This window comes from Gallus gallus, chromosome 2, assembly GCF_016699485.2.
Source record: "Gallus gallus isolate bGalGal1 chromosome 2, bGalGal1.mat.broiler.GRCg7b, whole genome shotgun sequence".
NCBI classification, from domain to species: domain Eukaryota; kingdom Metazoa; phylum Chordata; class Aves; order Galliformes; family Phasianidae; genus Gallus; species Gallus gallus.
In genome coordinates this window covers 124,177,676-124,191,786 of record NC_052533.1, presented here as the reverse complement: position 1 = coordinate 124,191,786, position 14,111 = coordinate 124,177,676, and the positions used below count along the sequence as shown (strand labels likewise).

The following is a 14,111-nucleotide window of genomic DNA, read 5'->3' as shown; positions in this document are numbered from 1 at the left end:
CTGCTGACATACTCTCTGCACCTCAAACAGTCTCACTGCATGGTGGGTTTACAAAATTCAGGTCACCACAAACCTAAGATGTGTGTAAAAACAGAAAAGCAGGAAGGAAGAGCTGACCTGTGGCAACGGCACTGTATGGGGAGCAGGAAATCTGAGTATGAGTCCCCTGTGGTCTGGGGGAAGTGTCTCTGTGCTCTGTTCCTCATCTGTAAATAGAAATGGTTTCAGTTTTTGTGTGCGCTGGGGCTGTGGCAGCGCAGCTTGCTTGTGGTGCAGGTAGGTACAGACAGACTGCACAGGGGCCCTGTGGCTGCCTGACACCTCCAGGCTTGGCTGCAATGGTGGAACCCATAACCGGGTTGTACAGGGCTCTCCATGGTGATGATGGAGATTTCCATTCCTTGGAATATACAGAGAAACCTCCCTGGAGGTGTAAGGGCTGTGTTTAGTTTTCATTCCTCCGCTGTGCAAGAATCCTTCTCAGGAATTGAAATTAGGAAGGGTATGATGATGGAAGTATAGCTTGAATGCAAGTAAAAGGATGGGGGAGGTCTACAGCTATGCACTGGAATCCTGCAGGCATACCGTAGCTGTATCCAAAAAATGAGATGCCATTTCTAAGTGTGCTATGAAATATTCAACACTGCCTTCCTGCTGCACTTTGAGGCGTGCTGCTGATGCTGGGTAGCAGTGTCTTGTCTGGCTTCACACCCAATGCAGCTTGTGCTGGATGAAGTGCCAGCAGACAGCTGATGGCTGTCAGTAGCTGGCTTGGGGACTGGGTGGTGAGGAAAGGTAATTGAAAGAGTAATTAGATTCCAATTAGTAGCTGTTAAAGCATCTGCCTTCCTTAGCTTGTTTTCCCTCACAGCATAATGCAGTCTTCCTAAATGACAACCCACAGGCAGATTTAATAAGCGCTGGGTGTTTCAGAAGCCTTGAAGCTTCGTGCTTCCATGTTTTGTTGACTTTCTGCAAACCAAAGCATCCGGAGTTTTGGCTGTGACACAAGAAGCACATAATGAGTAATGTCAGCCATGTGTAAAGCAGAATACATTTACTGATAGCAGCATTGCCTCTCACACTGCACTATTGTCTGAAATAGCCACAGGTATATAAAGGGAACAATCAGCTGCCCCAGCCTCTCTGATGAAATGTGAATATTACTTATTTTCCAAATGTTTGAAACTGCATGAGGTTCCTACATCTTCTACTGCCAAAATGATAGGTAGAGTAGCCTGAAACCCTCATGAGCACAGATCTACCAGTCAGATGCCTCTTGGGACTGCAAGTTTGAACCTTCAGATCAGTCCCAGTTAAACCAGGTCTGCGCAGAGGCACGATCTACCAAACCTTTACTTTCCTTCTGATTAGCATAAAGTATGCCCTTGTTACCTGACTGGCGGCATCAAGCTCAGTTGAGCTCATGTACATATGTTGGCATTCTCTGGGCACTCGCTGCAGTGGCCCTCCAGCCAGTTGCTGTGGCTGAGCTCACCTTCCTTTATGCTCTGGTTGTTTGGGTTCCCAGTTGAGTTGATGGAAATTAAGGTGCAATTTGTCTGATCAGATGAAAATGTCTTCCTCGGGATGGAATGAAGAAGTCCCAGAGCTCTTCCTGCTGTAAGCAAACAGCTTCTGGCTCTCTACAGTACTGCCAAAGGAGCTTGTGGCAACCTGGCTCATGCATGCTAGACATGACACACATCTGATCCAACAAGTCCCATCCCTTGCTGTCTGGAGCTTCAAGATCTGGAGAATAAGCTCAGTAATCACTATCAAAGCGATGATTTCATGTTTCTGGGCTCAGTTGGTGACTGCCCAGGGTGAACATGAAACTGGAAATAAAACAACTCCTTTTCCCTCTTTGATCTAGATTGATTCAACTTAATTTCTACCTACATTCCTGAACCCTGTCTTTACTGTTCACAAGGCACTTATGAAGGTCTTCAGTGAGCCCAAATATTAGGCTTTGCCATTATAAGCAGGAGCTCTTTAATGTTCTAAGTAAATGCACTGTGCTGTTTGTGTTTAACTAGTCTCAAGTCTAAATTGCAAGCTCTGAACTCTAAATATCCCTAACAGAGCAAATTTTCCTGAAACTTTGCTGCTACAGCTATACTGCTAGCTTGGCAACCAATTCTTTCATGTGCTCAGACTGCAGTCACTCAGAAACTGCCCAAGAGTTAAACAGACGTGGGACAGAAACTCTCAGATGTAATGAGAGCAGTAGGAATAGTAACATAATTATTCAACAAAAATTATACTTTTGTAAGCACTTGCTTAGAGGATTGCAATACTTTTCCTTAACATGATAAGAACTAAATCTCTCTTTTAGTCATTTTCTATTTCCAACAATGCAGTCTTAGTCTGCTGGTTCTTAAGTTGCTGGAGTGACAAAATAAGAAGTTGTAGCTAAATGTGTGGTTACACAAGGAATTGTTCTTGTGGCAGAAAACACTTTCTGGAATCTCTCAGAGCTCCTCCATCTGCATGGACAATTTATCAGTTCGTATGCTGCTTGTGTTTGTCAACCACTCTTAAAGCTCTGCAGTTTGCATTCTTGTAATAGTTTTAGCTTCAAGTGCCTACAGCCTGGAACATTTGGCTATGTCAGTATTTGTAATCTCAACATGTCTGGGAATATCCTCCTGCACTGAGACCAAATGACCCAGAATAGCCCATGTCCAACTGCCGGACTTGTTCGATCTCCAATAAAGGATGCCTGCTTCCAAACTGCCTGCAGAGAATATTCACTATGTAAGCTACCTCCTGATTTGTATCCCTGTGTTGTCTGTGAAGGTCCTTGTTGATCCAAGTCAAAATAACCTTAGGGGCTCAGAAACCACTGAAAATTGATTTCTGCTGCCTGGGAATTTTTCTTAGAACTGTTTGATTTACCTGTACAGATGCAACCTTAGTTACTGTTGGGTTTATTGTCTGTATTCAAACCACAGCAGTTTCTCTGACCATTAGCAAGGCGGTATTGAATCTCAGCTCAGAATTTATCTTCACTGATAGGCCTTGGTTTAGCCTGGAATTTATTTATTTAGTTGTTATCTTAACTCTAGATTCCCTTCCTAAAGTTCTGGATAGGACTGTGAGAGCCCTTCCCAGCAAAGTCAACAAAATAAACTGCTCTGATTTTTCTTTCGAGGTTGCTTTCATCACTTCTGATTTAAACTGTTGTAGGTTAAGTCAATACCAAGCCTTTACAGCATCTTGCTTTTATATATGACTGTGTTTATTACTTTGTGAATTATACCACCATATCAGATCTTAAGTACAAATTCATTGCACTTACTCCCTCAAAATTCTTACCCATGAATAAGTTAACTCACTGTAGAACTTCAGTGTCCTTCAGATATTTCACATTTTCTTCATGTGAATGATTTAACTTCTGTTCAAGTTCAGTCTTTAGGAAGACAACTTTTATCCCTAGTCCTTTGCTTCAAGATATGACTTCATAATCCTTTTTTCATGCGCTATGTCTCTTCAGTTGCAATGAATGTTGTGAAACTCCAGCAACTACAGCTTCACTGTTTGCATGGGCCAGCCAGCATGAATTTCACTGAGGCCATTGAAGTGTTCTTAAGACAAAAGTCAGAAATGGAGATGCTTGGCAGAGAGTGAAACAAAGTACTGCCTCTGTCCTGCTTTTGGTAACTGTTGGTGGCTTTCAAGTCCAAATATCTGTGAGTACCTTTCAGAATGGATATTCCAGGTGGTTGAGAGAAGGGATAGTTTTTTAAATGGTTGCACCTGGAGACTAAGTGTTTCCATCCTGGTATTCATTTAAAAAAAAAAAATGAGGTGAAAATGCTAATTATGAAAATACCTTGTTTTGTATAAAAAGCAGTAAGAGCCCAAGGCTCAGACCATCAAAAGTGTCTAGTTTCCTACATCTTCCTCAAATGTTTTTTGAGTCGGGAACCAAAATGCCTGTAAGTATGTGGATGGATGAGGATGAAGGAGCTCTGATCATTATTGCAACATGATATTTCTCTATATTCTCTGTATGTAAAAGTTTGAGTGAATCATAGAATCACAGAATCACAAGGTTGGAAAAGACCTACAAGATCATCTAGTCCAACCTTCCTCCCATTACCATTGCTACCACAATGCTTGTAATGGACTCTATAAATTCCTGGCAACACAGGGGAAAAAGAAAACATGAAACTTGTTGTATTTATTTATTTATTATCTCCTTCTATGGAACAGTAATGTCTGGTGTTGCAAAGTCCTCTCAGTGCCCCAGTGTAATGGTTATCCAGGGGACAAACAGGGAATGTGACAGCTTCTTTTGTTATCTCTTATAATCCTCTGGGAGTCTAAATCAAGAAGGCTCAAGAGGAAATCACAGTAGATTTTCACAGATAGAGAGGGATTAGGCAGCTCAATGACAAAGCGAGATGCATTTGTATCAAGGTAAGTCAGGCAAGTTAAGAGAAAAAAAAACAACACATATAGACACTGGTTCAACTTTCATAGTCAGATCTAGGTCAAAACATGAACTTCTTTCATGTAGTGATTCAGAGATCTGTTGTTTCTCTCAAACTCTGAACCTATAATGGATTTTTTTTGTTCCTGCAGATTTTCAGAGTAGATGGGTCCATAGATCTTTGGTCTTCTGATTTTCAGACTGAAAATACTTGGACTTCCGTGTAGTACATTCAAACCTGATTTGTTTTCTCGTAATTAAAGGTCATGCATCTTTTTAAATACTTTCTGGATGTTGCAGAATGAAAAACGTTTTTCCAGCTCACTGCCTCCTGGCAGTCCTGGTATCAGGATGTTGGTACGGATATATTCTTATCTGATCGTTTCAGTACAATCTCTTTAAACTGAAGGCCATACAACCTGTTAAAGCAGCTCCAGTCTGTAAGAAAACTCTTCAGGTGCAAGTGTTACAAGTTTTCCTCAGGGTTTGTGATATATGGGTCAATTTAAGACATACTGAGAGGCAGGGAACTTGGTAGCTTCTTTTTTCATATTCTGGAATAAGCCTTTGGGGGGTGTTTAAAATAAGAATGAATTATACTCCAGTTTTTACACAGGAGAGCAAAAGACTTTTCTTTCTCTAACTCCAGTGGGACTGTGCTGACTTTGCATTTGGTTTTATCCCATCTGAGTATCAAGGCCTGAGAGAACAGAGGATGAATACTTGGCATGACACGTTTCCTACTGTGAGATTTCACACATGGAACTAAATTAACTAACTAATGGGACAAACCACCCACGCAGAATTAAACACAGACTCGTGGAGGCATAGGATATCCAAGGCTGGACTAGACCGGACTGGACCGGACCACGCTTGATACCACTCACTGATATCTCTCCTGATAGAATAGCTGCATATTTGAGGATTATGTATGTTAGATATACTTCCTGTGGAATTAAAACTTAAAATTATTTTCTGAATATGAATCCCTAAAAAATGGAAAAATAAACCTAAAATGAATTAAGGGAATTAAGATGTACATGAAGCTGTCAATAAGAATTATTTTGTCATTGATTTTTTTTCTTTTGCACTTGCCTTTGTTTCAGAACTTTGATGTACAATTGTTGTCTCCAAAAAGAGATGGCACATTCAATTATAAGGAGGAAGGTTATGCAAGCAAAATTTCAAGGTTTGCTTTCAAACCGTTTTCACAGTTCAGTGAGTTGAGGAAGAACTTTTACAATGCGTGGCATTTAACACTGATGTTAGAGAAATGTGCTGGAGCAATACCTTGCTGACAGTTCTATGAATTGTGTTCTTCCATTTTACAGGTAGAGTTATCTGTTGTTAGCTCAAAGAAATAAAGAAAAATGGAAAGTGAACTTTGATAAACATGTCTCTTTACCCTTGGAATCAACAAAAATGAGAGCTTGAAGATCACCACGTAGTGCTAGCAGTCTGTGTTGGATCACACAAACTGGCGGTAATTCGTACAATAATATCATGGAACCCCAGGATGGCTGAGGCTGGCAGGGCACTCCGGATCCCTCAGGCCTACCCCTGCTCCAGCAGGGACACCCAGAGCAGGGGGCCCAGGCCCATGGCCATGTGGCTTCTGAAGGTCTCCAAGGAGGAGACCCCACAGCCTCTGGGCAACCTGTGCCAGTGCTCCAGCACCACACAGCACAGCAGTGCTGCCTGGTGCTCAGAGGGAGCCCCTGTGCTGCACTTTGTGCCATGGCCTCTTGTCCTGGCACTGGGCACTGCTGGAAAACTGGAGTACATCTTGCTTTTTAAGTGCTGCATTCATTCTGATCTGCCTATGTACATATTCTATGACAAGCAAAATCTCACCTGGAGTTAAGTGTCCAATTTAGGACATCTCTTTGATTCTATTCACATGTTTCATTAATATCTGTAATAGAGAAAGTCTTACAAATTCATGTCAAAGGCAGTTATTGTGCTGAAAACCAGGAGCCAGTTTGAAGTACTGGAGTGTCAGCAAAATATCCTAGGTGACCTCTTAGTTTTTTGTTTTGTTTTGTTTTGTTTTCCATGCATATTTTCCTGCTCTCTATTAATAATTCCTCATTTCTTTAATACTTCAATTATTTTTGTTTTTAAAAAAATGTTCCTCTCATTTCCACAAGAAGTCTGCTCCTTCTTTCATCTCACAGAATACTATTATTTTACTCATAAATTTTGCTGTTTTCTAAGAACTGTTGTCTGATTTTTTTTTTTCTCCAGAGTCTCACCTTCTTCTTCTATGATGTTCCTTCCTAATCCTGCCCTGCAATTCATTTTGCATTGCCTGTCGAGTTGCAATGGAATTCCCATGATGTTTTCACTGACTGCCTGGGCAGCATCCATCAGAGAAATGGAGCAAGGATATGTTTCTACAGGTAGCTCTATGAGTTTCTCTTCATATTCTTGATAACAAATTAAACTGCTTCTTGGGGAGAAAATCTTACCTCACATTTGCCATTAGAAATGAAGTGGCAGACTTTCTGAGGAACAACATTAAATTCTCTGTCCAGCCCCTGCAGTTCAGCTGCTGTTGTTAAACAGGTGCAGTTGATAAGGTGGGACCTGGACATTTGTCATAGAAATTGAGAGAACAGAATCCAACTCCGCATGTTAAGATGAATGTGTTTTGCTCTCCCTCTCTTTAACCACCCGCATGAGTCATATTTCACAACCACAAGGTTTATCTGTTCCACTGTGTTCTGTCCTTGGCTGTTTTTTATGGTCAGTAAACACCTTGGATAAGATTTTCTTCACCGCTTCTTCAGGCTCTTAAGGCGCATAAAACAAAAAAAGCATGAAGGTGCTCTCAAAACCTTGGTTCCAGGTTGTATGGGGGAGAGGGAGGGAGGAATTTCTCCTCTATAAGCACACAGAGGGCAGTGCTATCGCTTGTCCTCCAGGAAGGCCCTGTGGGTCCCATGTCTGTGGGACGCAGAGCTCAGGCACAGCACATCCTTCTCACCACCTGTGCAGTGCATCGTGGCCATCACCACTCGGAAAGGCCCAAACAGACTTATGATACTCAGTAAAGCTTTGCACAGCTTATTACGGAGGCTGATAGTGTTGAAATTGGCTCTGTTTGGAAGGATTTCCTGTGTGTAAACAGGGCAGATGTGCTTGTGTGAGGTGCCCTCCAGGAGCAGCCTGAGGCTGGGAAACACCAGCTGACAGCAGCAATGCCATGGCACCCACTGGAGCTGCTGCCCCAATGACTATGATCAGAAGTAAAATGGCTCATTATGAGCCACGTGGATACTGTAACATTACTGCACAAACGCTGGCTATGTTTCTGTTCACTAATTGCATTCAACTTACGGAAACTCTCCTTGCAGCTGTCACTAGATATGACTGTGCATCCCGATAGATACTCCTATGTAACTTAGTCACTCTGTAAATGACTGCTGTGGCTGTCTCTCAGTTGAGTGACTTGACAACGAAAATAGAAAGCCAAATAAAACCCATTAGCACTACAAAGGATAATGTGCACTAACACTGAGTTATACAACTGAGTACATCTCTGCATATTATAGTTCTGATAAATTATTCTTTAAGTCAGTAACTATAACAGAAATAATCCCATCAAAAGGAGATGCTACTCTCACAGCGGCTGAAGAGTGAGCTTGAAGACTGACTGGGAAACTGTTTTCACAAAATCAGTATTTCTCTTTGTATCTTCTTAATGTTCATGAGAGTTTTTGCACTTTATCTGTATCAGTGTTTTTGCTCTTGAATTATTTGTAAGTACATTACCTCATCGTCCAGGGAAAGAAAATATATGAGTAAATTGGAGGTGTTGGCTTCTCTAACTTCTTGCAGGTTTGTAAATGTCTAAAATCTTGTTTTTGACTGCGGTCTGTCTCTGAAATGGGTGTGCTTTGTACATAGACATACAGCTAAAGGCTGTCTGCACATGAATGGTTTCCTGCTGGTATAGCAGCTGGCTCCAGACAGCCTTGGTGTACAAGATAGAGAGGGGATGGAGCTGGCCATAAGCTGTGGTCTGGGTTTGAGGGAAGTTAAAACAGGTGGACGAAATCAAAGGAAGGATCATAACATGAAAAAGACATGGGGTGATGATTAAATTAGATGTTTATGGTAAATGGTCTGTAAGTTTCCTGCTTGCCTGACTCCTGAGACTTTCTGAGCATTACCACTGAGGCTTGTTACTGAATCTGGACTGTATGTGTAATGGTAGGTCAGGTTTTACTTCTAGGCTGCCTGACTAATATTAAACCAAAACAGTTCATCCGTAGTTTTCTACTTCTCATTCACCATTTGTAGACAGCAAAGAGATCTCTGTTTTCCTCTAAAATTGCTATACTTTCAGTAGAAATGAATAAATATTTGAATATCCAAATGTTCATTCAAGCATACATCCTCATTTCTTCTTGAATGCAGACACAGCTTCACGTGTACGTGCTCTATAGTTGCAGGGAGCAACCACCTTGCCATTAGGAAGACTTCTTTCTGCTGTTTGTAAGCATCTGACACAAATCTGCTTCTCAAAAGCTCACCCCCAAACTACTTAAAACAGGGTATAGAAAACAATTAATGCAGAAAGTGTAAAGTGCTGCAGGATTATCTTTGCAGCTTCGCTTTCACAATACTACTTTTCTAACCAAAAATGTACATTTGTGGAGATCTTAGACTGTTGGTGAAGCTCATCCAAGATGCATATTGCCCACCAGCTTGGTATAAGTAGGTCAGTTGGTTGGTCCGTTGGTTGGTCTGTTGTTTGATCAGTTGGTAGGTAGGTACATAGGTCGGTAGGTAGGTCGGTAGGTAGGTTGGTAGATCGATCAGTTCATTGGTAGGTAGGTAGGTAGGTAGGTCAGTAGGTAGGTGTCTGGTTTGTGGCTGCAAAGCCACTGTGCTCAGTACATTGCTCCAAGTGCCCAGGTCACAGCAACAGATAAATGCCAAATCTGCAATCAAAAACAATTGCTTCCTGGTGTTCAGGTTTCTGACAGCTGGAACAGAAATAAAGGCAATAGTACTGTACTTAACAAGTGATTCATTTAGTGGTCTGACAGGTCTTTTCCAGCTCTTACCTCAATGAAACGAAGGCAGTTCCTCTGCTCCTCTAAAGGAACAAAAGTTTCCTATTAGCTAATCTGAGGAAGAGCCTGCTGTAAAGCAATAAACAGAGTTAATTAACAGATAACAGTAAATAGACAGCAAAAGAGAGCCATTGAACAGTCTGCCAAATTAATGCTTTCGAGTTTAGCAAATTAAAGCAATGCAAATTACTGAGAGGACTGAAACAACAGAGAACAGCAGTCAGCATGCATCATTCTGGCAAGAGTGACAACAAAAGGATATTCAAATTTGATACCAGCAACAAAGGACTTCAAGCTTCCTACTATGGCAGAGAGGAAAATAGCAGAGAATCAGCAGAAATTCAAATAACAGCTAGAGAGTGGGTCAAAAGGTGAGGGTATGATTGTTCAGTCAACTACAGAGAAATAGTGAATTAAGCAGTATTTAAAAAAATTGGCAATTTCATATACAGAAATCAAAGTGTTTTGTGTTCCTTAGTCAATGTATTGGAAAATGTTACAACTTTACCATAGAACTAAGGCTGTTTGGTTTTCTTCAGTTGAATTTTAGCTGCAGGGAGAAACTGTGAAGTTGATTTAAGTGAAGTTTTTGTAGATTATCTCACAGAATTGAATATCTCTGGAGTAAATGATTAAGCACAATAAAACTAATTTGCCATCTTCCAGAACCAAGGAATGTTAATGTGTATTCCAGAGATGCACTGATTGCATATGAAACAGTAGTTTAACATTTCAGCTCAAATTCTGAATTTTCAGGTGACTTTTTCTCTGTGTTAATATCCATGAGAAAATCCAAGTACCTGAATGTTTTTCATCCAGCTGAAGTTTGGCAGTATTTCAGAGTTCCCGCAGTAAAGATAGGTTGGTAAAGATAGAACAAAAGATGTTCATGTTGCTGCTGAGTTCTCTGGTAGGGCTTGAACATTTGGGGTTGGAGCAGTTGTCTGTGGGCTGGGAGAATGCTTAAGAGATGCTTAGGGGATTTCTACAGATCAAAGAAAGAAAAGACACATAATAAATGCTCCAGCAGAAGCACTTGGGGTCTCCCAAGAACTAAACGGTTCTGCTAAATTCAGTAGTCTGGAATTGGTAAGAATAGAAATGGATTCCTAAAATGCCTTCAAGTAAGGAGAAACACTTCACATTTTAAGAATTAAATGGTGATACACCAAAGCAGAACACACTGAAAGAATAAACAACCCACTACCTTACAGAGATTTTTTAGACAACCTAAAATAATTCCTGTAAATAAGAAAGTAAGAACAGGAAGGCGCTGAATAGATTTTTTGGGATGATGCATAGTCCCCATGGCTAGTAAACTCTATTTAGAACAAGCTTGACAAACAGCTGATGATGTGGATGTCATCTAAAGCCTGTATCCAGGCAGTGATCCTGCTTTGGCCATTTTGTAGTCTAAATGACCTCTTGAGATCTCTACCAGCGCTATTTTTCAAAGCTGACAAAGTTCTCCCTTTACCACCCACCTCGTTATCAGCACTATAATAGAGTCATCGCTCAGATTTATAGATTCAGCTTGTGTCTGGGTTACGGTCTTGGCTGGTTGTATAACAGCCCACTAAGGCACTTGTGGTTTAGCACTAATTCTTACAAAATTGACTGCAGAAGGCAGGAGGCGGTCGCTCACCTGGTCTGTGCCTGCCCCATGAGCAGCACAAGCCCATGGGGCTGCCCAGAACATGAGTGTAGGCCTGCATTTCTCCTTCTTGTCTGTTCTAAAGTCCCCTTATGCCTGTAGTTATTGTACAGACTAGTCTATTGTTAGACTATTGTACTAGACTATCCAGTTAGTCTATTGTACAACACATCACAAATACATGAAACCTTGCCTTTTTGCTTATTTCTAATGGCCCGAGGTAGGAGAAAGCCCTTCTGTGCTGGAAGGCAGTAGAAACGCTCATCACAGAGGGAGCCCCCTGCTGGAGGATGGCAGTGGGGCGGGGGGAGATATAAGCAGCGTGCAAACGCAACAGCCTGTAACATGCCAGGTTAACTACATATGTTCGATACAGTTCCAGGGTTATACAGGTCGTGCAGCAGTGCCCTGATGTTTGCCCTGAAAGTTGAATTGCATTCGTTCCTCATCAGCTGCTCGAGCAGCTGAGCAATGGCAACAGCACACGCACAACCAAAGGAGGGCACCCTGCAAACCTGTGAAATTTACTTCTGCTGCAATCAATAGGAGTATGTATGTGAGCAATGGTTTGCAGAATTGTATCTTTGGTGTCAGAGCAGAGATGCCAAAATACATCACTTTGTCACAAAGAGGGAGAGGGCCGGACGTGCTGATTGTCTCTGACAGCTCATCATTCGTGGCAGCCTTTAATCTCGTTTTTGATCACACTGGGAAATGGAGTAGAAGATTAAATGAGGAAAGGGAGTTGCTTTGGAAGCTGTGATATAATCTGTTAGAAATGGAGTCCCAAGCATTTTTGTGAGAAAACTTTGTTGGGAGAGGTCACAGAATCATAGAATCATAGAATGGCCTGGGTTGAAAAGCACCACAATGACCATTGAGTTTCAACCCCCCTGCTATGTGCAGGGTCGCCAGCTACTAGACCAGGCTGCCCAGAGCCACATCCAGCCTGGCCTTGAATGCCTCCAGGGATGGGGCATCCACAACCTCCTTGGGCAACCTGTTCCAGTGCATCACCACCCTCTGTGTGAAAAACTTCAACCTAATATCCAACCTAAACCTCCCCGTCTCTGTTTAAAACCATTCCCCCTTGTCCTATCGCTATCCACCCTCGTAAACAGCCGCTCCCCTTCCTGTTTATACGTTCCTTTCAAGTACTGGAAGGCCACAATGAGGTCTGCCTGGAGCCTTCTCTTCTCCAAGCTAAACAAGCCCAGTTTGCTCAACCTTTCTCCATAAGAGAGGTGCTCCAGCCTTCTGATCATCTTAGTGGCCCTCCTCTGGACCTACTCCAAGAGCTCCACGTCCTTCCTGTAGTGGGGGCCCCAGGCCTGGACGCAGTGCTCCAGACCTCCCAAGAGGTTGCTAGGGGCTGGGTGCCACTGGGAGGGCACAAGCACTGCAGTGAGGGGATGGCAGCAGATTGGAACACTGTTGGCCCAATGGTAAACCACTCTGCTCTGAAGGCAGATTCCCTTTTGTGAGTTATCTCATTGGATAACGTGGACGGTTCACAGTGACAGCCCATCTCAGCTGGAGCAGGGATGATTCTGAATGATCTGTTGGTTGCTGTGTTCCAACATAGTGGCAGGAATACAAGCTGAGGGGTGGTTGCTGTAGACAGATTGGTCCTATGGCTGTTCGGAAGTACAAAAAGGGAAAATGGTGTGCTGATTTATGGGGATTCAAGGAATGGGCAGTGAGGGTTGGTGGTGGCCATGTGGTGCTCTGATACAGAGCTGGCAGTTGGCTGGTTTATGCATTCAAACACTGAAGGAGATTTTGGTTTCTGTACCCTACATGGACCAAAAAGCAGCTTTCTCTCCTTTTCCCACATTGTGCCATATCCAGCTTGCTGAGGCTGGGTAATCTTATATGGCATAACTATTACAGCTGGTTTAGTGTAGTGATAGGGAGGAGTGATTTCCTACACAGTCTGGAATTGAATGAGACAGAGACAGGGGAGGAATGCCCAGTAAGGCAGGAATTACTCATTTATCTTCAAATAAAATGGTAATACACCAAGCATCTTCACGTTATCTGCTGGTATCCCAACTGTTTGGTACTACAGAGCACTGTCTCAGAAGTAACAGAAACAAAAAAAAAGACAGTGCATCACATTTCTATATACATTCATTAATTATTCTCATTCAGCATAAGATTGTAATAATAATTACAATTGCTTAGAAAATGATTTTTATATTGCAACATCTATTTCTTAATGATAGATAGAAATGGCAGAGTTTTAAAACTGGACCAACAGTTCAATATCAAGGACAGCTTTATGGAGCAGTACCTCAAATTGACACACGATGGCAGGAGGACGACATCTTTAAGCAGATTTCCATGAGAGCGTTGTGGTAACCATAGCAACAGTTTGAAATGTCGTCCTTACAGTACGTTTTGCAGAGGAAATTTATTTATTTCACTTTCCATTTAGAAGTGCAAATGATATTTCGTTAGCATTTAGGTGAGCTACATCATCAGGGCTAACTTCCTAAAGTTTGATTGGAACGAACAATTAGTTCAGTACCTGGAGTTCCTTTAAGAAAAACCCAGTGCAAATAACTGAATGTTTGTTTGGGCAGTGGTGGGTTTTTATTTGCTTTTTTTTCCTTCCTTCCTTCCTTCCTTCCTTCCTTCCTTCCTTCCTTCCTTCCTTCCTTCCTTCCTTCCTTCCTTCCTTCCTTCCTTCCTTCCTTCCTTCCTTCCTTCCTTCCTTCCTTCCTTCCTTCCTTCCTTCCTTCCTTCCTTCCTCCCTTCCTCCCTTCCTCCCTTCCTCCCTTCCTCCCTTCCTCCCTTCCTCCCTTCCTCCCTTCCTCCCTTCCTTCCTTCCTCCCCCCCCTCCCTTCCTCCCTTCCTTCCTTCCTTCCTTCCTCCCTTCCTCCCTTCCTCCCTTCCTTCCTTCCTCCCCCCCCTCCCTTCCTCC

General features: G+C 42.3%; 2 long non-coding RNA genes across 5 annotated transcripts in view; one reads left to right on the top strand and one right to left on the bottom strand.

The window, feature by feature from the left end:
* Nucleotides 1–2,114: 2,114 nt before the first annotated feature.
* LOC101752273 overlaps nt 2,115–14,111 on the top strand; it is a 28,357-nt gene continuing 16,360 nt past the window's right edge. For all 4 annotated transcript variants that reach the window (XR_006938534.1, XR_006938533.1, XR_006938535.1 and 1 more), the window contains exons 1-3: nt 2,115–2,760; nt 3,500–5,924; nt 6,689–6,843. This is a non-coding gene — a long non-coding RNA (uncharacterized LOC101752273). The remainder of the gene's footprint in view (nt 2,761–3,499; nt 5,925–6,688; nt 6,844–14,111) is intronic.
* On the bottom strand, nt 6,849–13,535 carry LOC121110008. The gene is made up of 3 exons (XR_005857503.1): nt 13,479–13,535; nt 9,520–9,597; nt 6,849–9,438 (listed from the first exon to the last, which is right to left on the bottom strand). It is a non-coding gene; the product is annotated as an uncharacterized LOC121110008 (long non-coding RNA).